Source organism: Taeniopygia guttata, chromosome 1 (assembly GCF_048771995.1).
Source record: "Taeniopygia guttata chromosome 1, bTaeGut7.mat, whole genome shotgun sequence".
In the NCBI taxonomy this organism is placed as follows: domain Eukaryota; kingdom Metazoa; phylum Chordata; class Aves; order Passeriformes; family Estrildidae; genus Taeniopygia; species Taeniopygia guttata.
In genome coordinates, this window is record NC_133024.1 from 56,737,893 (window position 1) to 56,763,007 (window position 25,115).

General features: G+C 34.3%; 1 long non-coding RNA gene across 6 annotated transcripts in view; it reads right to left on the reverse strand.

The window, feature by feature from the left end:
* The window catches only part of LOC140683982 (uncharacterized), a 113,978-nt gene that overhangs the window by 54,173 nt on the left and 34,690 nt on the right, over nucleotides 1–25,115 (reverse strand). The gene's annotated exons all lie outside the window — the stretch shown is intronic.

Genomic DNA, 25,115 nt, shown 5'->3' on the forward strand with positions numbered 1-25,115 from the left:
ACAAACAAAAAAACCAAACTAACCCCCCCCCCAAAAAAAAAATGCACCAAAAAACCCACACACAAAAAACCCAGACAAAAGAAAAATCACCTGAAAAATACAGGAGCAAATAATATTAGGAGGCTAAATATTATGCCTGTAGTTTCATTAATGTAATAGCTTTCTCAGTTTTTAGTGATGTGGAAATGATGATGGATTTGAAACACATAAATGCAAGTTCTACTCAGCCCAAATATATAGATTATTATCTTCAAGTTCTCTTATAGCATCTAAACTTTACACAATATCCACTTTTACCCTTGGAATTTCTTGCTGGCTGCAGGTCTAAAGCTTTATACAATAAAGTATAATTTATCTGACAGCTGACAAATAAAAATAGATATCTTGAGTGGTATCAAACTTACTTTAAATGTGCAGTTCACCAATTTCTACTGAAGAAATTCAAATGCAATATCTCAGTTTACTCTAGTAACATGGCTTTCAGTCAGTATGATTTCACTTTAGAATGTTACTTTGTCCCCCTTAAAAAATAAGACAACTGAATGTGCTTTAGAATTGGATTAAAAATTATTATAGTAATAAAAGTAAGGGATAGCTGGATAAGAACCTTCTCTTGACTACCAAATAGTTGAGTTCTCATTGGAGTTTCTGTTGTGCAACATTGTTCCACAAATTTTTCTTAAATGTTAGCAGAGCGCAACTGCATTATTCAGACTGAGAATTCCCCTTCTCTCTAGGCAACTGAGGGCAAAAGGAAAAAGGTAAAGAAAAGAAAAGAAAAAGGCAAGACTTTGGGACAATGCCTGAGGGTTTGTAAAATAGTGTTGATTGCGTTGCTTATGTTTTCTTTCTAAAAAAATGCACACAAGAAAAGAAAGGTGGAAACCTTCATTACTGACTGAATGTAATGTTTTGATATTGCTTGCGCTGAATGTTTTGATTTTTATTTCCAATTTTCTTTTCAGTTGGACTACTCTGTTAAAGTTAAATAAAACAAATTGTCAACACTGAGAAAGAATCATGTTGACACAAAAAGTTTTTACTATGATTTTAATCTTTAATTTAATGGAATATTCAAGTTTATTTCAAATTTAGAATGAAACCAAACATTGATATACTTCAGTAACAGAATCCATACAACTCTTCCCCATTTCAAATAGTACAGATAAGTAGATATAAATAAGTATGTGAGGAAAAGTAAACTTATTAGCACATTGATGAGAAAAAAATCTCCTCAAAAATATTTATTGAACCAGTGATAGTAAGAAAACATTTAACAGTTCTCATGCATTTCATAAACTGTATTTGGTGTTTTGATGATAAGAAGTCTCATAACTTTACATGGTTTTTTGATATTGTCTAGATAGCTGTATTCTATGTATATTTTGGACTTCACTTAAGCGGACTATAACTGACTTCATCTGGGGACTAAAAGGTCAGACCAAGAATTCAGATAGGATGTAGGATTCACTTATCAGTTCAGTAATATTACATACAAGTAATAAAATTTATTTTTGCATGACTATTTAGTAGTCTTCCATCATTTTTCTGGATGATAATGATTATTATTGCATAAGAATAATAAGCTGTATCTTAAATGAAGCTATACCACATTTAACAATAATCACAGCCATTTTGATTGCTCATTCCCCAGTTAAGCTATTCAATTCACTACCACAAAATATTATTAAAGAAGGGAAATTGATTTTTTTTTTAATTGATACATCGCTACATATTCAGACAGAGAAAGAGAAGAATAGTGTTTTTAAGGATGTATACTGATCTCACCCATAGTTTGTCTGCAGAAAACTTAATTTTTTTTGTTGGTTTAGAAATTCATAGAGTGACAAACTAAGAGGTAACCTTTAAATTAACATGGAGAATGAATGAATGAAGGAATGAATGAACTTCTGAGTAGAACACTTAGTAATTTGTGGATTACTTGTCTCCCACTAAAGGTTTTGGTACTGGCTGCAGTAGAAAATTAGAACTGTTACAGTGGTTCCCATGTTACTGCAACTAATAGCACTAAGCCTGAGTACTATAATTCTTGGAGGAGAGGTAAAAGAGGTTCTTAGATTAATAGATTGATTTTTAGATCTCAAATGGGAAAAAGCCACCCATAAAATTTGCACAAAACTTAATTAGTTCTTTCCAGATATCTCTATCACACATTTCATCTTAGCTGTTTCAGCTGTAATTTTGACACCAGTTGCAATCAGTTCTACAACTAGACTAGAAACTACAAAGCCAACATTTCCGTCTTTTTATTATAAATATTATATAAAAAATGAGCAACCTGTTGTTCATTGGTTTCAACTACAGTTGGACTGAAGAAAAACCCAAAGGACTATTAATGCTATGCTACTCTGGGAATTTGTGCTGATACAGGGAGTGTTGAATCATTTTCCAATTTATCTTTTCTCTTACTTGTAATTTTTTTTCCCACAAATAATTCTTGAGAATTTTGGCAAACAAAGAGAAATGAGAAATTCCAGATATATTACAAAACCCTTTTTTGGGGAGAATGATTGTTTTTCAGTTTTGGTATTTCTTAGACTTTTGGAACTATGATTCCTAAGTTTTATTGCTTTTCAATTTGCAAGTGTGTCTTTTGTGTTGATAATAGATGCATTGTACTTTTTGCAAAGCATTCAGGGAAAAATAATTATCTTTACATATTGTGCTACTGCTTTGGGGTTTTCTTTATTAACTTTTCAAGTTGCACACCATTTTTAGAAAGAAAAGCATTGCCCTCTAAATACTGTCAGAGTGTTAACTGCATTACAGATCATTTTTGAAAAAGTAAATTATGGACTCTCCTTAAGACTCTATGGCATTTAATATAAAACCAAACATGATGGTTACTAATTAGTTGAAGTTCTGCATATGAGTGACTGTTTCTCACTTTAGAATATTCTAGGTGCAGAAGAGTAAATCAGGAGAGATATAAAGCAAAGTGACAGAAAATTACATAGATCATGTATTATGGTCGGCTACTTGTTAACTGGGACAAAATATGCAGCTCCACACAAGGCAAAAATCCACATCTAAATGGCAAAAGGACATCGTACCTAACCTAATAATAACATCCAAGACCATTTAGAGTTATTGCATAGGCCTGATTAATTTTGCCATTGAATAATGTATTGGAACAGCTTTGCAATATTTTAATTAATTGATGAGTATGTGGTTTCCTTATCCATATTTTAGCATTAGATGGCCAGTCATTGTCTTCCAGTCAATTAGTCAAAGAATCTTTCCATAATTCTTGTTTCTCAGTGCTAGCAATTTCCTACTGTGAGATGTGACTCAATGTAAAGAATTTTACAGCATTTGCAATATTTGTATTTTAGAAAATAATCTGATGAAAATGTTCAGTAACTAATTCACTAGTTTATGTAAAAATCAAGTGATGTTTGAAATGAAGGAGAAAAGAAAGATACAGGGATAAAGTTTCATTAATTTTTAATGCTTACTTTGGGGTTTTTTGCTTATAACTGGAATCAGTCAAACATCATGACACAGGGATTATTTAGAAAAGCTATATCATGGTGATACAGTGAGCAGTAGCTCACTCTCACTTTCCTCAATAAATTCTGGATTTCAGGAGACTTTGACAAAATCTGTCTTTTATACTAAGACACACAAATATTGGCAAAGGAGTTTGAAAATGGTTTATTGTGGTTGTTCAACAAGATACAGTGGCCTTAAATGAGAAAGCTACACAGTTATATATGTCTGAAAAGGCTGAAAAGATTTTTGACTTTACAATGCAGGCAAACACACAACTTGATGCAGTGGTTCAACACTGTACAGGCAGGGGTCTAAAACATGGACAGTATGTGAGAACTGATTTTTGATGCACTAAAAATATAACACAGAATACTACAGGGGTTTTTTTTTGTTGTTGTTTTTGTAAAAAAACCACCCACCTCATAGGCCATAGCCATTTTTTTTCCACAAAGGCAGAAAAGCCTATCACATCATTAAAAGATGAAAACTATCTGTTTTATTTAAGCATCAACTCTTTTCTCTAATCTCAGAAGGCTACTCAACAATAAATTTCAATTCTTACCCTCGTTGTCTCACTTTTCTGAAACATAGATAACAGATGTCCTCCTTTCAGCTAGGTCAGATAATTGCTATTCTTTCAGACAGTGGCTTTGGTATGGAGGAAAGGTTACAACCTTGCTTTACCAGACACTAAAATTTCAATTGCTTTTTCCTGGTTGCCTTAAATGCTTTTCCTAACTCTGCTTAGAATGTCAGTGTTTTGGGATGTTTCATCCTACTCTGATTACAGATTTTGTAAAGGGCAACTGCCACATGAAATCAGCAGCAACTAATTTACTTAACTCTTCGCCATTATTTTCACAGTAGTTTATTAATTTAAAAATTTATTTTGAATTAGTGTGGACAAAAAATATCTTTTTCTTTGGCAAAGAAATTTCATACTACAACTTATAAATAATCCTATTTCTCAAAAAATTATATTTTCTGGTTATACTCAAAAAAACTTTATCAGACAAGCAGACAGTAGAAGTGGCACTGAAATAATTGCTATAATAAATTTATTGCCATCTGTCTTCATTACATTAACATATAGAACTAGCTGGTGATGTGCCAATTTCTTTCTGAGGTTGTTTCAGCTTTCTTCCTTGTTTAAATGATTCACAAATTTTGTTTTGAATGTAGGTGTAAGTACTTAATATTTACTTGCATATGATTGATATTGCTGGACAAACATGCTTAGTTACTCAGGGCTGAAATATTTTTCTACATTACTTGAACACTTTTACATACCTTGCTAGGTAGAGGTGACACATATGCTTCAGCTGTTACTGTCTTGATGATTCACTTTATTCCAAAGGTTAATACAGTTTCTGAATGTCATGGACTCTATAGTATGCATGAATTTATGATAAAATTACAGGTCAATATATTATGCCTTTCCATTTTTCACTTTATGCAGAATTTAGTGATAACACAGATGAAGTACTTAGGATACTAATTAATAGAAGGTATTAGATTATACAAATTAATGGAAATCTTTTTCTTGAGCCTAATTTTCATTGAAAAAATATTGTTCAAATACCATGAAAGTGCATCAGCTGTTAACAGAGGAAAACTCTATGAAGACCCTGCCCTGAAGTGACTCTCATAAAACAAATTCCAATAAAACCTCTAAACTTCACAAGCTCTCTTGCAATTAGCTGAGTGACAGACTCTCACATTTCCCCCCTCCACTGGCCACTAATTTTTTAGTATTCATCCATATTTAGTTATGCCGGACTCTTTTTTCCCCCTACATTTCTGCAAGTAAAAGAAAGAGTGTGAATCAAACCTACATACCTTCTGCCTTCCTTTCCTCTGAGTTTAACTTACTTGTGTTATTTTTAGTACTCAGTCCAAGCAATACTAAATGAATGGCAGAAGGAGGATTATTAGAGTATTATTCCAAGTGTTCTTATTTAAAATTTTTCTGCTTCCCATCTTCTTGCTTTATTTGGTTGTCTCAAGAATGTATAGCATCCTGTTACATGTTCAAAATGCAATTAAAATAATTTAAAAATTAGAGTCAATATACCCAAAAATGCAGGAAAGACCTGCATGCCTTCAGGGTAGAAATCAGAGTATGTGATACCATGCCACCAAATAAAAAAAATATTTATGGTACAAGGAATTTGGACATTATCATTACTCAAGCAATTAAGATTTTGAGGAAAAAACTAAGTGTGATATCTACTTGTCTGAGAGCTGCCAAATTTGAGTCATCCTTTAGGACATTCTCTTTGCTCTTGACCATGGATGCAATTCTGAGTATTTCTTGTACTGTGACACATTTGTTCTACCGAATTATTACACTCTTTTCACATGGTTACAATAAACTAACAGGAATTCTCTCTATGGCTAGACTCTAAAATGCATGTTTCACTATAGAGAATAATAAATCTTAGCCATTTCCAATAATACAGGTCTAAGATTTCTGCAATAAAGATATCTATGTGGACAATATATTTGTTTTAGGAATGGAACAGAATACATGATTCCTGTGTTTAGTAAATTGGCATATGAAAGTGATCATAGCAGTCTACAGAAGCACTGTAATCTCCTGCACAGAGATGACTTAAAAAAGATCACCTGGGTTGAGTTTATTATATGAAGTGGTCAACTGAATAAAGAAACTGTCAAGAATTCTACTACTCTTCTTCAATCAATAAGAACTGTTGATTAATATTAGCATGATTTTGCAAATAATCCTTTTCGATTTCTTTTCAGTTTGCTGTTATATCATGATGGGAGCTGATTATTACAGTAAGTAGTAATTTTGCTTCCCCTCATGATTTAGCATTAATCTTATGATTACATACTTGGTTTCAATTATTAGCCACAAAGGAAACCAACTATCTATTATTTATGGTAATGGACATCAATTTGGATTTCAGGTGTGCTTTGCTTTTGGTAACTTTGCTGTGATAGAAATTAAAAGCATATCCTCTTTGTCCAAGTATTCATATTCATGGAATGACTAAATTTGTCCTAAGAAATTGAATGCCAGCTACTACAATTTAACAAATACACCAGGAAAACCATTATTACTTTTCATCAGTATAGGGGAAAACTATTGACAAATAAGATGAATAAAGTCTCATTTTGAAACTTTTAATGTATGCAAAACAAGAATATACCCAATCATATTGGATAGCTATTATATACTCTGCTATTGATTTTTACTTGTCTCAGTAAGACAAGAAGAAATTCAAGGGCAGTGAAATATAAATATGTGGAATAATGATTTTCAATGACAAGTCTACTAGATATTGGTGAGTAAAACATAAAACACACTCAGCAAGCCTAAAAAAGAAATCTGTTTAAGAGACATGAGAAAATGTGAGGATTTGTAGGATCATTGTGTTCATACTTCTCCCAGTTCACAGAATATCAAAATTTGCATAACAGAGTGAATGAAGGAACCTGAACACAGCGATGAATATGCTAACTGTATTGGATCATTATAGGTGTAGGAAGGTTATGCCCATTTGAAATCTATTGAATAAAACATATAGAAGTTACTAATCAAAATATTCTTATAGTATTATACATCTTCTATTTTTAGTTTGTTTAAGTGCAGATGGATCATGTATGCTCTGATTATACTTGGTAATAGCTGCACAATTTCAGTGTGACCCTGACCTTGTTGTACACACAAGTTATTCACAACCAAATTTACTTGGGATGAAAGATGGGTGACGTAGGCAGATAAACATTACTCAAGACGTGGTCTTCTCTGTTAAAAAATTTCACAATTTGTAGAGGAATTTTCACCAATTTTTTTTTAAAAATTCCAACATAACATTTGTTATGGCTGGAGAAAGGAAGAATTTTAAAGTAAATGGGGTTTAGGTGATACAGGTGAAACTTATCTGCAGGGAGGGAAAACATATCTACAACAAGGTACCCCTATGATATCAAGGCAAACACACATCTAGGACTATAGATACTGCATTATCTGGATTGGCACTGAAACCACAACTGGTGATCTATCTTTCCTTCCTTCCTTCCTTCCTTCCTTCCTTCCTTCCTTCCTTCCTTCCTTCCTTCCTTCCTTCCTTCCTTCCTTCCTTCCTTCCTTCCTTCCTTCCTTCCTTCCTTCCTTCCTTCCTTCCTTCCTTCCTTCCTTCCTTCCTTCCTTCCTTCCTTCCTTCCTTCCTTCCTTCCTTCCTTCCTTCCTTCCTTCCTTCCTTCCTTCCTTCCTTCCTTCCTTCCTTCCTTCCTTCCTTCCTTCCTTCCTTCCTTCCTTCCTTCCTTCCTTCCTTCCTTCTTTTCTTTTCTTTCTTTCTTTTCTTTCTTTCTCCCTTCCTCTCTTTCTCTCTCCCTTTCTAATTTCCTTCTCTATTTTACCTTTCACCATGATCATTATTCAAAACCCATTACCACAAGGTGCTTATGCTAGAAGAGAAGGGAGTAACCAATACCAATTTCCATGCAATAATAAAAATCTAAGCTTCTTTTGTAGACCCTTTGACTTTTTTCATTCTTTTCAAACACAAGCATCTGTGAATCTTGAGTGGTTTCTTCCAGTTTGTAATAATAGGAGTTTTGAAGCAATATTGCTTCTCTCCTACCACTTCTATAACACATAGCCTAAAGTTTTTTTCTCTCTTTCAAAACTGATTTGCTTATGTTTTGTTTTGCCTCTGTCAATCACTCTGCCTTTTATTATCCTGGTAGTACAAAAGTGAACACAGTAGCCTTTTTGAGATTTCATTAATGTTTAAATGTCACTTTGTAAAAACATTATTAAATACTTTGAAAACAACAACAAAAAAATAACCTCAACCCAAAATACAGTATCACCTGAAAGAATTAAGTGCAAGAGCAAGTCAGTTTTCCCTTTTGTATAGTGTTAACAGATCATGATGGCTAACAGCTTCACTCATGAGGGTTCAGCAATATGGATGTGAAAGGAGAGAATTGGAACACAGCAACATTTAGGAAGATGGTAATGGAGAAAAGTAAGAAAATAAATCAGACACCACCTCATCACTTTTATTTACCAGTTAAACAGTGACAAAGAAAAGGAAAAGACAACTTTATTAGAGGGGGGAAAACAAAGAACAAGTTTCTGGTTTTACCGGAATAAGAAAATGAGCAGAACACTTTTCATTCACTGACATAATTTATCTTTGTGCTTGCAGGTGTTGGAAAAGTTGCTTAATTATTTGAAGTATATATATCAAATTATATTCTTGTGCTACTTTGTAAAGCAGCTCCAATGTAAATTTTCACCAATTTTACTCAGTATTGTGCATGCCGCTTGTTTCCATTTAAAAGAGAACAAGAACCTTTTCTACCTTGTTTATGAAGACGAGAAAGGACAAGAATAATATTATTCTGTGGGAAAACCACAAAATTTTCACTCCTCTGTCCCTTCCCTCCCAACAGAAAGTAGAAGGACTCTATAGCAAAAAGTGGAAGGCAAGATCATAGCTCTTAGTAATGTCAGCGGCTCATTTTTGCTTTGCATTTATGTCCCAGTACCATCTAATTAGCGTGCTTTGTGATTTACTGACCTAGCTTCATTTGGCATTTTACATCATGGAGAAATAGAGGCCCCAGTGCTATTCTGCAACTGGGCAGAACGTTCTATGCATCAGAGTGCATTATTAGAGGGGGCTGGTTATTTGGAAGCCATCTCCATTCTAGCAGATAAAAAGAAGAAAGAAAGAAAGAAAGAAAGAAAGAAAGAAAGAAAGAAAGAAAGAAAGAAAGAAAGAAAGAAAGAAAGAAAGAAAGAAAGAAAGAAAGAAAGAAAGAAAGAAAGAAAGAAAGAAAGAAAGAAAGAAAGAAAGAAAGAAAGAAAGAAAGAAAGAAAGAAAGAAAGAAAGAAAGAAAGAAAGAAAGAAAGAAAGAAAGAAAGAAAGAAAGAAGAAAGAAAGAAAGAAAGAAAGAAAGAAAGAAAGAAAGAAAGAAAGAAAGAAAGAAAGAAAGAAAGAAAGAAAGAAAGAAAGAAAGAAAGAAAGAAAGAAAGAAAGAAAGAAAGAAAGAAAGAAAGAAAGAAAGAAAGAAAGAAAGAAAGAAAGAAAGAAAGAAAGAAAGAAAGAAAGAAAGAAAGAAAGAAAGAAAGAAAGAAAGAAAGAAAGAAAGAAAGAAAGAACTAAATCAGCCACTATTGCATGTGTGGAAGGTTAGCTAATATACTGTCCATGCACTCTTCTGGTTCAGAGGTTACAGCCCAGACTTTGTCCACTTGCTTAAACAATGAAATCATATCAATGAAGTCATAACAGTGAGCTATAAATCCATGGATGTTTCCACATGAAAAAGAGCAACGTAAAGAAATATGTAAGAGGGATATAAAATATAAAGTAATCAGCAACAAGACTTTTTTTTTCTTTTTTTTTCCATTTGCATCAGCTGTGGTCTCATCATAGCAAAACCAATCACAGAATCACAGAATCAATTGGGTTAGAAGGGGACCTCAATAAGAATCTAGTTCCAATTCTCTGCCATGGCAAGGGGCACCTTCAATTAGACCAGGTGGCTCAGAGCCCCATCCAACATGCCCTTAAATACTTCCAGGGATGGGGAACCCATAAATTCTTTGGGCAACCTGTTCCTGTGTTTCACTATCCTCACAGGCAAGAATTTTTTTATATCTAAACTAAACATATTCAGTTTGAACCCATTCCCCTTGTTCTGCTCTTACAAACAGTCTTTCTCCATCTTCCTGCTAGCTCTCTTCAGGTACTGGAAGACTGCAATTAGGTCACCCCAAAGCCTTGTCTTTAACAGTTTTATATTCCCAATTCTCTCAACCTTTCCTAATAGGAGAGGTGCTCCATTGATCTTTCTGTACACAAAAACATTGTCTTTCATTTTGCCTGGACTAAATACATCTTCCAGGTCTCTTCAAAAATGCTTATTTAAAAAATATTAAATGTACAGTAATATCAAGAAAGATATATTTAATAGATAAATATTACATAAATCAATACATTTTGGTATTCCAGCTGTATATAACTTCTTGTCATGGTATAAGAATGGAGTTCTCCAATTTAGTGTTTCCACTGAAACCACTCCAAACCATGCACCCCTCAGTCACTCTCCCCTGTCCTTCCCCTGGCAGCAAGTTGGAGAGGAGAATTGAAGGCACAAAAAGGAAAGGTCATAGGTTGAGATAAGAACAATTAACTAGAAAGAGCAGTAAGATAAGAAAAGGAACAGTAACAACAACAATATTAATGACAGAGTGTACAAGAAAAGAGACACTGTTGCTCACCTTGTGTAAATATCCAACAATACCCTACCATTCTCCCCACCACCCTACTCCAATCAGGAAGTGAGCCACTGTCTCTAGAAAATTATGACAGGTGATACAGAATAACCTCTGTGTTCTGGCCATGCCCCTCCTGGCTACTACAAAAATTAACTCTGGAACTGGACACCATTTAAACCAAAGTCCCAGGTAAAGTGTTCTGAATGTGGTACTTCCCTGTAACAGGCCTTTAATACTCTAATGATATAAGAATTTACAAAAAGAAAAAAAAAAAAGAAAGCTGGGTCACAATGGGATAGTTAGGAAGAGTGTGATAAGCAAAGATGACAGACTTCTGGGGGTAAAATTTTGACTTCATTGAAGTCAGTGAAAAAGCTCTCATTAACTTCTTCAGACTGAGGATTTCCCTCCAGCTGTTTAATCCATGACAGTGTTTTGTAGGTATTGTCACATCAGTGTAATAATTTCCAAAATAAGACTTTTCCAAGTCTAATTTTCTTATACTAACTTTGGGTGATGGGATCTGTAGAATTTAAGGGATTTTGTCTTAATTAAGGTGTAAACTGTATAAGAAAAAACTCAGCAAGTGACATGTTTGTTTGCAAATTTTTGAGACTTATAAGAGCAGAGAAAATAAACGTGCTCAGAAGAAAAGATTCATTGTTATCCTATATTATATCTTTCTGAGAAAAACAAAAAACAAAACAAACAAACAAACAAAAACAAACAAACAAAAAACCCAACCCAAACCTGTTTTTCTCCTTTCTTATATGGTGATAATCCTCCATCCATTCATTCTGTTTTCACTGATATCGCTATCAGATGTCCTGGTTTCCCAATACTCCTAACTGGGAGCCTTGTCTATGGGGCTGAAAGACCTCAAATGCAGCATATGGTCCCAGATTTCTCTATTCTGGAATGTAATGAAGAGGACTTTTTCTACATCCTGGTCTTCATTGCATGTGGGGTCATGTCCTATTTGAGTACATTCCTTCTTCCCACTGTGAAAGTAAGAATTAGAATTAGAAATTAGAATTAGAAATTAGAAAGTAGAATTAGAAAAAATGTCTGGCTTGTAATCAAGTGTTGGCCAATGTCAGCCTAATAGAGCTCAGAGATGCTCTTTTCAATCAAAGCACAGTTTTTTTTCATTTTGTTACACAGAAAATGAACTGTTTATATGAACTGCTATTCTGGTAAATGATAATCTTAGAAATTTTTATTCTTAAACCATTCTCCTAAGAAAACTATTACTATTTTGTTTTTGTATCGTCTTGTTTGCAAAAACCTTTATTATAGTAGGGCAGTTCCAAGCAAATTTCATAAGGAATAGAGATCTGAAAGAGTTCATATTTCTATGAATTTTTGAGAAAAAATGGGAGATGGCTAGAGAATCTATTACCATCTTCCCTAAGGGACAGCTGGGAGTTGATCAGCTGCGCTCTTTGCTAGCCAGACACAACAGCTGTAGCTCTTAACCAGATGTGAATGTGCTTTTATTTGCCCAGTTAGCAGCCAGCACAAAAAGAAACTCAGGATACTGTTTGAAGGCTTGTGAAACCTCATACGAAAAGAGATCGGACTATTGTAATGCATGCCAGAGACATGAAATGGAAAGGAACACATTTTGGGTTTGGTGCAGTTAAGGAAGCCAGAGGAGACACAATAAGTTTCCTTATACAAGGGGTATGTCAGTAGTGGAGTAAAAATCTTTACAGAGACAGCACACAGATCCTCAAGGATAAAGGTTTCATTGGTCATTATGAGAAAACTGCTTTGAATGATGGTAGCTACCAAACAGTTTGAAATGGAATATTAGCAGAATATTTGCAAACTTTTCCCTTATCTGTTTTCTGGGTAATGTCATTGATAGATTTACAAGTGATTATCTCAAGTGATAATTTGTTGCAATTATGTGACTGAGCACTGACCACTTATCCCTTATTGCAGGAAAGGGAAAGACATGGTTCAGTGTTTGTATATCTTCATTCCATGGAATTTTTAATCAGTGATTCATTTTAGTGTTACCAGTTATCTCAGTCATTACCTGATAGTTCACTTTATCAGTGGGATTCTAATGAGATGTCTGTTTTGCTGATGGTTTAAAGTGATTCTAATAGGTTACAAACTAATGTGAAGATGACAGGGTACGAATGAAGACACAAAAAAGTGAGGATAATGTTTACAAATAGTTGTAGTGAGGCAAAACAAATCTTTAATGATCGATTTCAAATGGAAGTGCTAAATGGCTGATTGTTAAATAGTACTGAAATATTCAAGTACCTTTGTCTGTAGACTAATAAAATGCAGTTTTTAGAAAATCGTATTGATTTTATGATGAAAAAAACCACTTAGTGTGTTGGATAATTTATATGAAAGTAAAATTATCCTTAAATTGGAAATCTATTGGATGCTGGTTGTAACAAGTCCAGCTCTTTTTGATTACAACTGTTACAATTTATGCTCGCTAAAAACTGATTTTAGAAATATATTGAATACATTTTTTTTAATTTTCCTATCGACAGGAGGAACTATATCTGCTGAAACTCTTAACTTATGAAGATATTTAACAATGTTTATATATTATCAATCAATAGTTTTCAGACTTCATAAGTGAGCCTCAGTTCCTTTACAGTAAAAGATTTAGTGGAAATACATGCAAACAAAAATGTAGCAGCCATCTCTTTTGTACCACAGGGCATATTAAGGCATTTTCACATTGTTCACAAGATGTTCAGAAGATATATATTTTTTTCTAGTACATGCCATTTAACTCTTAGGCATAACTTCCCATAAGACTTTTCTACAAGCTTTTTAACTCAGACTGATAACATTTTTATGCACATCTAAATCTTTTAATTACCAGATGTCATTTTATTCAACATAATGGTAAATTTATATCAGGTAGTTTAAAATCCAATGCAAAGATAAGGGTTGTTTCAATATATATAACAAAATATAGCTTCAAGGAGAATGGTCATGTTATTTTCAAGGTAACTTGCAGAGCACAGATTGGAAAAAAGTATTTTAACAATATATTTACTCTTAAAACAATTTTAAACAGAAGACCACAAAAGGGCAAAAATGTACAAATATGCAGAGAAATTAATATAAATTTAAAATAAAATATTCAGGATAGTATACTGATTCTTGTAGAAATGTATTTCTATGAATAAATTAAAGGGAATGCTTAAGCAATCTTCATGCCTCTCTTATGTGTATACAAGCATGTAAACAAATCTAAAACATGTAGGAAGCACTTTGAACTAAATTGAAGCACAGTGGGAAATTAAACTGAGGATGTTTAAAGCAGATGAGAATAAAAGACAAGAGGGTAATGTAGCTTTCTAGGAAAAAAAATTACAGGAAAACAAAGAAACATCAAGTCTTAAAATATGATAACTAAGGGTATGATCCTTCAGAGCTCACCATACTATATTTCAAAAACTCAGGCTTTTGGAAGTACAGCTCTTCATAGCAAATATAGTGTGACCTTCCCGTCTAATATGCTAAGAATGGAGCAGTCCTTTTATCAGGTTGAGGGTCTAGTGGGAGGATAAGATTCTCTATTAGATCTCATCCCTGCAAAGGGCCAGAATTGTCCAAAGAGATATGAATACCGCAGGTTCAAACTGACTTTCAGCACTTGTAAATGTCTTCTCCAGCTCTCTTCTCAAATGCAGGTGTTGGAAGTTTGTCCAGAATGGCATGAGATCCTTCAGAGAGGAGAGCAAGAAGCAAGAAAGTTATTATCCTCAGTAGTGTATTTCCCTCTAGGGGCTAAAGTAACAAAAGGAGTTTTAAAAGCTGATTTCAGGTTGGTAAATGAATGCCAGCTTATTCCCTGTCTCTGTTAGGAGTACTCCACACAGATGCCTCTGAGACAAGTCAGTGTTAAAGGGCTAGTCTTAAGGACAAAGCACAATAACAGTCAGTGCCATTTTTCTCCTAGGCCAGTTTCTCTTTCTTATTTAGCAGCTAGAGGCATTTAATATTAGAAACATGACTGGATCAATAGTCTTATGTACTGCACTATGAATTGTTGCCTGGAACCACCATATGCATGCTAACTAATCCATATGCACAGGTGTCCCAGACAAAAGCAAAAGAGTTGATCTTACTCTAAAAATCCTATAAAGAAGTCTGCTTAGAGCTTGATCACAAGCTTATGGAAGCCAAAAGTAAAAATTTTCAATTGTGCATAGAGTAAAATATATTATGTGCTTCAGTAGGTGGAGAAATAAAAATTCTTTGTTACCTAAAGAACAGGATTGTTATGCAGCAATATGAGTATAAGCAGCAGCTGCAGGCTCTTTAAAAGTAAACCCAGAAAGGAACATCTTGAGGAGTAACGCAGAAATAAGTGAATGCAAACTGAAAAGGAAGCTCAAGCAAAGCCTAGAGTCACGTCTGTGTGACTGAACCCTCAGGGCAGGTGGGCAATCAAGACACATGCTCAAAATGGCTCCTTCCTGGAAACACCTACTGCCAAGGTGAAGATGACACTCATGCAAAGTTTTCCTATTGTTGCCAAATCTATAAATAACTTATGAGTAGTCCTGGAGTCTATCCTAAAAAGAGCCTTGTTACACAAGCAAAGTGACCATACAATATTGGTACCCAAGGATACTACTGAATTCCAGACACAGTTAAGAGGCCAGGGAATGTAAGGAAGCTGCCTAGGAAAAACAGATGGACAAAGTATAAATAACCCCCCTGCAATAAATATTTCCTTTTAATTTAAAGTCTGAAGTGCAAAATCAATCAGTCAATCAATCACAGCATTCTTTAGAGAAAACATAGTGGGTTTAATATATATTGCTTCATATAAAAAAACCAACTTATTAATCTGTAGCTATAGAAATAGTTTATAAGAAAGGTATGTTTATACTCAAATATTACATTTTATTTTAAAGACCATTAAAAAGTCAGCAACATAGGGCTGAAACCTTGTCTAATTTCCTTAATTCAAATAATTCCAGTGATGGTGTCAGGATGAGACTCATCTCCAGATGAGTACTTTGGCATAAATACAAGTTTGGCAACAGGGGAAAAAAATCTTGGTATAAACTTCAATGATTATCGTATTGGTAATAGAAAGTCATATTATACAAAACAATAGGACATTCTAATTATGAAGTTATTCTAATGTGTGTATAGGAAAGATCTACTCTTCAGTCATGTTATTCTATTAAAGTTAAGCTGTCTGATGTATAACTAAGCTGGTCTGTTGACCTCTGTCTGGCTTATTTCTCATTCGTGACTCTTGTAACCTGTCCCAGTTACTTAACCGTAACTAAAGTCAATCTGTTCTTACATTTTCTGTCATTTTTATTATGCTTTGCTATGCTGCTATCTGTATTGATGTAAAGTTATTTTTAAGGTTACCTTGCACTACGTGATATGCTGAGACCTACCAGATGAGCTAAAGCATATGATAGATCTTTAGGGTATTAGAGATTGTGGTCCATCTAAGGATAGCAGCTGAACACAGGAATCCAAAGGAAAAGAGTATTCCTTCACATTCTGAAACTTTGCCATTCCTGATTGTCACATGAAAAGGAGGTTTCCTTGAACCCTTTTTGTTTGATCCATCTGTCAACACCCCAGGAAAGCTGACACCCTTATGCCCAACCAGTCTGTCACTGTCCCATTATTGGGACTCCACTGATCATTCTGCTTTATTGGAGTGCAGTTCAACTAACTTGTTCTGGGACAGGTGCCAACAGCATATCGGAGTCAAATCTTTTAAAGAGGGACCCCTCTTGGAACTGTTCAATTTTAGTTAAGTATGTCATCTGCTGCTGATGAGTGCTGTCACCCTAGAAACCATCAGACTTAACAGTTTAGGGAATAATATACCTTATTAATAAACACACTGATAATAGAAAATTGTAACAGGTTACGGTTTGAAGACTTCTGATCATCAAATCTGATTGCAAAAATGTAATTGAAATAATATACAGACAAGCTCTAATCACCAATGAAATCTATTTCAAGACAATCCTTCAGCACACATAGAGTGTGGTTTTTAATTAATAGGCATGACTATGAGAGAGAAGACAAGTTCAGTCCATTAACCTGATGCCTTAAGTTTTTAGCTTTTATATTTTTCAGATTCTGTACTGCATTAGTGTATAACTCTGAACTCCATTGACGGCCCAAGGTGTATCTATTGAAGGTCTTTAATGAATACCTACTCTCTTAACTGTCTAGCCTCTGTTCTTAGTAGCCATTCTAAGGCATCAAACCAATCCCAGAAGTTAAAATGGAGTCTTCCCCAAATTTTCCCCATCCCTATCTCATTTTTGTGCTATATATTTACATTTAAGTAGAGCTTGAGTGACTTTAGTCATACATACTTTTAATACTGATTGGTGTAATATTCTCTTTCTCCTCTCTTAAAGACATAGTTGATAAAATATATAGCCCTTTCTCAGTGAGGGGTGGTTGTACTTTGGAGACTGATAGCTTTGGATTGGAGGTGTGCGCATTATGATCAGATTATAGTGAACCAAATTCATCAACAGTTGCTGGCTTGGCAGCAAGCCATTTTCTCCTATCTCCCTTGGTGGGCAGCTGCTGTGAGGTTTATCAGATACAGTATATCATTGACTTCCCATCCCTGCAAAGATTTCAACATAGCCTGGCCACAGTATGTTCACTCTGCTCTACCCTCCAGTTAGCCCCACTTAACATGTATTTAAGGTTGCAGGTTATGTGTGGAGAATAATCATTGATTAGATTCTGTGTATGTTTCCATCCAGGAAGCAGCAACTGCATTTCACCCTGTACTTTCTGTACTGTTATAATCTCTGACTTTCCAATTTTCTCTAATTTTACTGCCAGTCATCTTTCAGCACTGTTACAGTCTTGTAACAAAATATGTACCAAGGATGTTGAAAGATACCTCATTCCCTGGCATTTGGCTGAAGACATCTGATAAATGCATGTTGGGATCAAGTATTCACAAACAACCATGGAGAAGAATATACCCAAATGAAATCTAGAAGGAATAAGAATGGTTGCAAAGTTGGCAGGACAAATATTTCTCTAGTAAACAAGGAGCTACAAGGCTCTAGAGTTAGGATCCTTAAACCAAATCTCTTTTCTAGTAAAGAGGCAGCACATATTTTTTTACAAAAAGAACTCCAGCATATTGTCAAGCAAAGGAAATCAGCCTCTTCAAAATTTTGGCAAAAGTAGTCTCCTTTAGCTATTAGTTTGCTAGCCAAGAGGGGAGACAAATACTGAGATTCTTCTCCTAATGTCTTACAGTCTGAGGGAAATTTCAACACCTCCTTTTTCCTCCCCACAGTCACTCCTTCTCCCCTGGATGCAGCTGTGTGATCAAAGAAAGCCTCACAAAAGGTGACCTTATCCTTCACAGACACTGCTGGGTGCAAGACCCTTGGTGGCACTGGCTTACACAACACAACAGGCAGTAAAGTAACTGCCAGTCCCACACTCAGAACATGAATCTTGTTTAAACACTAGGAAAAGCTTGGCTTTGGGCAGCTCAGAAGCTAAATGCTGGGGTGTTGGCTGAAATCACAGTATCTCCTCCCACATGAAAGGACAAGAACAGCCTGCACTATACTCCCACTCAACACTAGCTCCAGAAATGATGCCAGAAGAAAACCAATTATCAGAGACACACGCTGGTTAAAGGCAGTGAACTGCAAGGCATAAGACTGCAGATGAGGCTGTGAGGGAAATGTAATCATCAGTTATGTATTTATAAAACCCAGCTCAGTGATTTTGCTCAATATATGCCTGATCACTGAGTAGCATAGCAAAAACTTCTGTCACAACCAAAGGGTGCAGTGCTCCAATACAATGTATGTGAAACCATTGCCTGCAACAGCATTACTTAATGTTAACAATAAGAGTCTTGGCTGTAATGCTGTAAATCAAATGCTACTGAAGTCTTACAATATATCAAGTTCAAGCAGCATAACAAAATAAAAAAAAAAAAAAAACAACCAGCATTTTTTCAGCTTAGAGAAAGGCTTTATTTGTTATGAAATAATGTCATGGTTTAGCTATTTGGTGCATGGGTTAATGGAGAAAGGGGCAAGTGTATACCACATCCAGTAGGTGAGAACACTATCATTTATCAGTCTTGATCACAGAAGAGTTTCAGCACACTCCCAGCACCGTAGTGATAATGCAATGAATGCAGACTTTAGCAGCTAAGTGTCAGCATTCACCATGCATATGTCATAACAATTACTTAGGGTTCAGGGGCAGAAAGGTCAAACAGCAAATATCAAGCACAACACTAAGAGATACATAGTACTCCAGGGTTAAAATGCAGGCACTGGATTAATGATTTTTTATTTCTTTCTATCACTGCTTTCATAATCTCCAATTGCCAAAAGTGTGATCCCTCTTAAGTAGTAGAGGGAAAACTATGGTACTGTAAGCCCCCCTCCTATCTCCTTCTTTTCCTAAGTCTGCATCCAGTCCTGCTCTGTCAGTTAGTTTATGGATGAGTTCCTCTACATGGTCCATCTACTCTCTTTGGGGAAACAACCAAAAAACACAGCACCACCACTCTCCCCAACACTTAGAATATTTTGTCATGAATCAATGAGAGAAAGTTTTCATAATTATAAAGCTGAATGTGGGAGCATTCTCTCATTTCACTAAGCACAAAATATATCAACAGGGCATAAAAACATGCAAATACAACCAGCATAATCAGCAACACCAATAAAATTGAACACCTCAAGCACTACCACATGGTAGCAAAGTGGGTATCCTTCAAGATTCTCCCATATAAACTGGGATTTCAAGTTTTTAAAAAATTCCTGAGAGAGGATTTTGATACTACTTTTTTCCACTCTGGATAAAATATCACAAGTGCGCTACCACATGCTCTAATCACATCTTCTGGCAGCTGTGTTGGCAAATTTTTAAAGACATGGAAAATAACATCTTTCTCCAAATTACATGCTGTGGGAAGTAATATCAGGGCAGCATGTGAAATATGAGACAGAGAAATGAAGCCATCCACATTGGTGTTCAGTGTCAAATCCCTAAAGGTATGCTGTGTGTCTCACAGCAGAAATAAAATATGTCTTGTGTTCCCAAGAGCTTGTAATCCAAATTATAAATGAGTTACTGGACTAAAAGAATAAAAAATAAGAGTTAAGCAGAATATCTCTGTGACAATTGTTATGTATGTGTATAAATATTTGTGTAAAAAATAATTCACTTATTAGCCTCCTCTCCACCTCCCTCACTTGTTTTATTTTTTTTTTACTTATCTTCTGTAAACCTTGGCGTTCTGCAGAAATGAGTTTTCAGAATTTATTTATGTAAGCCATTTAGGTTTTATCTGTTGATATATAAATATATAGAAGCTATGTGCATATGCCTTTTATGAGCTTACATATAATACAAGGTTAAAACAGGGAATGACATTAGTTTAGGGCCAATTATTAGATATGAAAATACACAGAAAAAATAGGGACATGCAAGTATTTCAGTATCTGATTTATTTAGAGATATGAATATTAATAGGTATGACTATTTAGTCTTCAAAATATGAATACAAAGATCAGGGGATGAAAACAGCTACAGGTAAAGCTAAGTAGAATAAATCTTTAGATTATGCTGGAAAGAATGAAAGAACTGGGGTAGAAAAAGGTGGGTCTTTGGAAAAATGGGAAGTGTTTAGAGACTAATCTGATGTATTCACTAGAATTACATAATGATCTGTGCCTAAAGTGTGCTTCTATCAATATTTTCAATTAAGCCATTTTATTTGTTTCAATAAAGAAAGCATCTTTCCCTTATTTATTCTGGAAATTTTCTAAGTCTTAGAAGTGAAATTAAAGGCCTTTCATCAACATTATATGGTGTTTTGCTATAATTAAAACTGTAAAGAATAACTATATGGCAGCTTTGGATATAGACAAAAATAGAGTAAGATGTTTATAGACGATATGCAGAAATAGACTATATGCCTAGTCATTACCAGTCAGGGGGAAAAAATCTTAGTATCAACTGGTCATTTAGAAATGTTATTGAAAGCATTTTTTATACATTGTGAGCAAAGGACTCAAAAAAGAAAAAGAGCAAAAGTGCCTTCATTTGCTTGTTTCCAGTAGTGAAGACAAGCTGCAGTATAAAAATACCTCTTGTTACCAGCTGCATGGAAATGCTGTGTCATCCTGGATTCAGACATCCTTGATTATACTAGTTAGGTGCTGAAAACTCATTGGATTTCAATATCAACTGACAAAATCAAATAACATCACCTGTTCCTTCAGCTCTAGCAATTTCAGTGTTCTCTCAACTGAGTCTAGAACTTCAGTTTAATCTCCTTTGCTATTTGGAGTGATTAGAAAACAGGCATATATTTTAAATTATCAGTCACTTATATTTAAGAATAGATTTCACTCATCTTTTCAGCCTGAAGGGGAAAAGAAGTGTAGGCAAATAGAAGGCTAATTGAGATGTCCTGTGTTTTATGTTGGCTAAACCAAGTTGGTTTCTTAATTTGCAAGGAGCAGAAAGAAAAGTGTTTCTAAATTCTGAAATAAGAACCTGCCTACTGTTGCTAAGATTTTAATTGCTGATAACTGGTGCTTTCTACTGATCCCATTACCTGATTAATGGTTATTATTATTATTTGTTACTTGCAAAGAGCCTGAGGTGCTGAAGTACTTCAAAAAGAAAATAAATGATGTGGTCCTTCCACAAGGAGCCTACAGTCTAGCAATATGAAAGATGACACAATAAGTGAGAGCAATAAAGAGCAGCGGCAATAGAGTGAGAATAATTACATGGTTACTTAGGTTCATTTTATACACAACTTGAATGTACTGCTGTTTGCTTGATTTGTTTCTGCTTTTTTGAGTGGAAAGGAGTATATGGGTATAAGAGCATAGGGGAAATAAAACAGATTAGAGAAGCAAAGTATTTTAATTCTTTGTGTGTGCATTATGTACATGAACATGTGTATATGTCTGTGTGTGTAGAGGGTGAAGAGTACAGTAAAGAGAAATGAAATTAGATTTTAGCAGCTACAAAGACAGAGAAAACAGGTGAGATAGATTGTGAGAATGAAGACTGAAATAAAAGAAGGTGAAATTTGAGATTCGAAGGTGAAATTTGAGATCACTGTCTTCTCAAGGTATCTTCAATGAATGCTCATATTGCATGGCCAAATGAATTAAACAGAAAGTCAGGATGGAATCTTGCCTTTGATCTCGAAAAGACGTTTTTGGATAATATGAAAGGTAGGTATAACATCCATTAGGAAATTTTAATGCTGGTTTAAGATGCAAGTAACTGTTCCTCTAAAGAGCAACAGTGAAGGAGCACCAGAATTGATAACCTTCTGCTTACAGCTCTTTCCTCTTTGTGCAAAACTTCAGCATGCTGTTAGTTACTATAGGATAAGTAACTTATTCAGCTGGACACTTTATCTACTCTGTTACACTTACTGATTTTCAAGTGAATTTCTTTCTTGAATTTTTCAGTCAGTTTTGGCTTCTCGCCTCCTGTAGCAGTAAATTTCATATTGTGTTGAAAAGAAAAATTTATTTTTAAACATTGCTGATGTAGTAAGCTTTGAGTCCATCACAACGTTTCTCTCAGGCTCAGTTCTTGTGCTCCAGCTAGGTATAGAATCACAGAATCGTAAAGTTTGGAAAAGTGCCCTAATATCACTGAGTACAAGCATTAACCATCACCAGAATGTTCTCCACTAAATTATATCCCCAAATGCCACCTGCCTTTTAAATACTTTTATCTAATGCCATTTGAAATGCCTCAGCTTATTCCACATAGCTGCTGCTCCACATCTTGTGTCAGATACCCTGGAGTTTCTTAAATTGCACTGCTCTTATGTGTGGGTTAGGAGTGGCACTTCTAAAGGCTTTGCCCTTAAAAGCTCTCTAAGATCCATTCACTGCACTGATTAAATCTCTATAGATCTCCATGGCAACTTAGACAACTAGCTTATGTACAGAAATTTACATAAAAACACCTAAGTATAGGTATTCTGAACTTGAAGCCTATCTTGCAAGGTTCCTTTACTGCCTAAATTTAGGCCTTCAAAGTATGGCACAAGATCTCACTTTGCATAGCTTGCTTTTAAAAGGCAAATTTCAATAAAGCAAATGTTAAGCTGCTGTACCAGTTCTCAATATTACTAATTATTGTGCATAATTTATGTTTGTAATTAAATTACAGTATGAAATAAAAAGCTATGAAAGCATAACTTGAAAATCCTACTTATTAGCAAGCATGTTCAATATTTACTAATTAGTATTTTAACTTAGGTAAAATATAATTAAGCATTTCATGTGAAAATAATTTTTCATTATAAAAGACAGTAATGTTTTTTGATTAGGGATGGGACTAAATCATAAAGCTTCTCTTCCACCTTCCTTTTAGAAGGCGAATGTTCCCAAAATTTGATAACATTTTAGGTTTTATCTAATTTATAGGCAAGTTGGTAACATTTTCTCTACTTAAGACTGTTCTTGAGGCACTAGTGTTTGCAAAACTTTTTTATACCTTGTCTCTGCAGGCACTACTTCTACTTGCTGAAATATTTTACAAAACCATACTTTCCTTTATACAATATCAGATACTTTAACAGGATTGAATTTCTTGGACTATCAGGTCAATTGTATATACTATAATTAATTTCATAAACTTAAAAATTTCACATATGAATTTTTCCTGATCTAACTATTTTTCTGGTCATGGATATCCTGTTCAGAGTATTTCAGATAAAATCTCATCTGGGCATTTGATAAACTCAATATTACTCTTTCTACTGTGTTATTCAATGCATCCTAAGTTTTCATTTGACATTTTCACTTTCACAGCTGATGGCATGTTGTAGTCAACTAAGGTAGTACTCTCTTGACTTCAAGATGACTGCTTTTTTTTTAAAGCTTATTTAGAAGTTTATTCTTCCTTCACATGGGGAAGAAAGTCTTAGGGTGCAATTAATCTCATCGCAAGGTAGATACTTAAAACTGGTTAAAGTCCTCACTTCCTAAAAGTGCCTATTTCTCTTTGTTGACTGCAAAAGGAGTTTGGAATGATCAATTCTGGTATAAATATCTAAAATGTGCTATCCAAGAGTTGAACTAAATTACATTCTGTACTAAGAGATGGGTAGCATGAGTCTTTCTCCTCTTCTTCTTTCCAATTGAAAATCTCATAATTTTAAAATTAAATCAAATTTTCAGATAATTTTGCATTCATGCTATTAAATTTAATCTCATTTACTCCTCAAGATTATTCACATTTTTCTGATGCATTTATTTAGTCATCTGTTTTTACAGTGTTTTCTTAACTTCCAGTTGTCAAGTGATGTAATTCAATAAAAGGTAAAAATAAAAAAAATAAAACACCCTACATATAAAAGCAAATAATAGCTGTCTGTCTTCTTCATGTCAACCATTCCAAATCTGGCCTCATTCAATTCTGTTAGCTTCCTCTCTGTCATTACACGTGGAGAAAAACATCTCAAACTGTTCTTTAAATAATTATCTTAGTAAAAATCTTCTTCTTCACATAGACTGATAATTTCCATCTGGTATTGTTTCTATTGAAGTCCAGATACATGAATCCTAATACAATTCTCTTGTCTAGAAAATAATTTCTCATGAAGAATGTGCTATCTTATTCTATTGCTTTAACATTTTTCAACAAACTTTAGCAAATCCATGCTACATTCAATCCCATTTTTAGTCTTCTTTTTTATTTCAAAGACTATAGAAACATAAAATTGGTAAGAGCCCTAACACGCTTAAGTAAAACTAGGCAATATAATGAGAGTTTTAAAATCAGAGATACATATTTTTTCTTTAAATTTCCAAATAGGTAAGGTTATTCCCTTTGGACTTTAACACTGCTCTTACCTGGTATTTTCAGCTAGAAATATAGCATCATTACTTTTTGATAATAAAGAGCAAAGGAACTCATGTTTCAATCTTTCATACTTTTCTTCTTGGTGTTACTATTCTATCAGCTTTGATATTTTGCTAACCTTTGTATTATTTTTGACCATGCATTACTTCATAGACTTGTCTCTGTCATCACTACATGGTTTATCTTCTATTTTTATGACTATACACCTGCTGAAAACTTAAACAATACCTTTATCTTTAATCCTTTTAAACTTTGCAGCTGCTTTCTTTACAGCCTTCTGTAATTTCACAATATCTAGATTTCAGAACATACACGTACTTATATGATCACGATGGTCAACTCTACAGGTTGCCCATTTGTTTCAAAATCAATCGAAATGTTTCCCCTTTTCAATCATGTGTATGAAATCCCTAACAGATAT